This window comes from Lipophrys pholis (assembly GCF_963383615.2).
Source record: "Lipophrys pholis genome assembly, chromosome: 10".
Taxonomy (NCBI): domain Eukaryota; kingdom Metazoa; phylum Chordata; class Actinopteri; order Blenniiformes; family Blenniidae; genus Lipophrys; species Lipophrys pholis.
Genome location: NC_137640.1, coordinates 31,944,954 through 31,947,453, shown reverse-complemented (window position 1 = coordinate 31,947,453; position 2,500 = coordinate 31,944,954). Strand labels below are relative to the sequence as shown.

General features: G+C 42.1%; 1 protein-coding gene across 1 annotated transcript in view; it reads right to left on the bottom strand.

Moving 5' to 3' along the window:
* LOC308116023 (nuclear factor 1-like) overlaps positions 1-2,500 on the bottom strand; it is a gene marked incomplete at both ends in the record, with an annotated part of 49,596 nt that overhangs the window by 8,120 nt on the left and 38,976 nt on the right.

The window sequence follows — 2,500 nt, the reverse complement described above, 5'->3', positions numbered from 1 at the left end:
TGTGTGTGTGTGTGTCTATTGATTGCAGCTCTCTCGTTATAATTGCAGCTCTTTAATGGAACACACACACACACACACACACACACACACACACACACACACACACACACACACACACACACACACTATGAATCGTCCAATCAGAAACAAGCTACGTTGCTGCACTCATGACTCAGTACTTTTAGACTTCAGTTCTGTCCCGTTTCCGTGGAGATGAAGCACTTTAAAAGTTGCAAAAATGGAATAACAATATAAACACGCAAAGATTAAAAAAACCCACAAAAACGAACTAAAACGGCGACAATCAAGATAAAACATGACCCAAACATACTCAACATTGTAAAATCAAGATAAAAATGAGCTACAAACAAGTTAAACACAAGGGGAGGTCAGGGGCAGGGTCATAGATCACGGGGCGGGGTCATAGATCCGGGGGTGGGGTAAGAGGTTGGGGGCGGGGTCATGGATCAGGGGGCGGGGCATGTGTTAGGGGGCGGGGTCATAGATCAGGGGGCAGAGGTTAGAGGAAGGGGTCAGAGGTCGGAAGTAGTCTGTATTTTTATCAGAATCGGGAAGTCGGCTGTAAGTCGTCCTCCCTTTTTGCCCCCCTCCCCCCTCAAGACAATCTCCCATCATGCCTTGCTCTCGGTTTTCCTCCCCCGCACGCTAACAAAACAAACTGTAGCTATGGAATTCCAAAACAAACCACATCAAACAGCGAATCCAGGAGGATTAGCGTTGGCGTCCCTGTTACTATTAATACGTTTATTCATCAGCTGTTCCAAATCCGCAACAAAAAAAAGTTAAAGGAAGAAGCTGAAATACAAGCCACAAATAAATGCATGAAAATATCGATATGAACATGAGATAAAAACTAAATATAAAGGAGCTGCAATCAGGCTGAAGAGGAGGTAAAAACAAGCGAGCATCGAGCTCCAGTCCGTCTGAAAACAGGATAAATATCAGCTACGATATCATGAGAATCGATAATTAGACTAAAGACATTTGAAGCAAAACTGCTCATAATACCAGAAATCTACATGAATTGAAAAAATAATCTCATGTATATTCATGTTGGTGTACCTCAAGGTTCGGAGCTGGTCCCACTAAAGTTCTTCATTAAAGGCAAAAAAAAATACGTAAAACATTAAAAAACGTTTAACATACTGATAAAAATATAAAAACAAACTGATGGGAATGCAAACGGAATTTCATTGCTGAAGCCTGCTGGGAATTAAAAAGAGACGCCTCAGAGTTTACATGTTGCTTTTGTCACGATGTGTTCACTGACTATTGGAAAAATGAAAGATGTGAACGTGTTAGAATAACTGGCTACAAAAAAAATGCTGACATCATCATATCTTCGCATTTTAACAGGCTAAACAATGCAGACTTCATGATGGTTCAACTCAACGTTGTCATAATTTTAACTCCAAAAAATATGCCAACCACATTGAAACTTTTAGTGAGGTTGGCGAATTTTAAGTTAAAATGGCAATAAAGTGATGAGGTCAGCATTTTTTTTGTCCATTAAAATGCAAAGATATGACGGTAGCACGTTTCTCAATTGAAATATTAAAGCTGCAGTTGTTTTATTCCGATAACGGAAACCTGCCTTTATCATGGCCCCATGGAGCTTCTGTGGTTGGCCACGGTAAACTTCTCTGAGTTAAGCTGATGATAGTGACGCTTCGCTCCCGTTAGCTCGTTATAGCTTCACTTAGCTCCCGTTAGCTCGTTATAGCTTCACTTAGCTCGTTATAGCTTCACTTAACTCCCGTTAGCTCGTTATAGCTTCACTTAGCTCGTTATAGCTTCACTTAGCTCCCGTTAGCTCGTTATAGCTTCACTTCGCTCCCGTTAGCTCGTTATAGCTTCACTTAGCTCCCGTTAGCTCGTTATAGCTTCACTTAGCTCGTTATAGCTTCACTTAACTCCCGTTAGCTCGTTATAGCTTCACTTAGCTCGTTATAGCTTCACTTAGCTCCCGTTAGCTCGTTATAGCTTCACTTCGCTCCCGTTAGCTCGTTATAGCTTCACTTAGCTCCCGTTAGCTCGTTATAGCTTCACTTAGCTCCCGTTAGCTCGTTATAGCTTCACTTCGCTCCCGTTAGCTCGTTATAGCTTCACTTAACTCCCGTTAGCTCGTTATAGCTTCACTTCGCTCCCGTTAGCTCGTTATAGCTTCACTTAGCTCCCGTTAGCTCGTTATAGCTTCACTTCGCTCCCGTTAGCTCGTTATAGCTTCACTTAGCTCCCGTTAGCTCGTTATAGCTTTACTTCGCTCCCGTTAGCTCGTTATAGCTTCACTTATCTCCCGTTAGCTCGTTATAGCTTCACTTAGCTCCCGTTAGCTCGTTATAGCTTCACTTATCTCCCGTTAGCTCGTTATAGCTTCACTTAGCTCCCGTTAGCTCGTTATAGCTTCACTTAGCTCCCGTTAGCTCGTTATAGCTTCACTTATCTCCCGTTAATTCTTATTACCATGTAGTAATGAAAA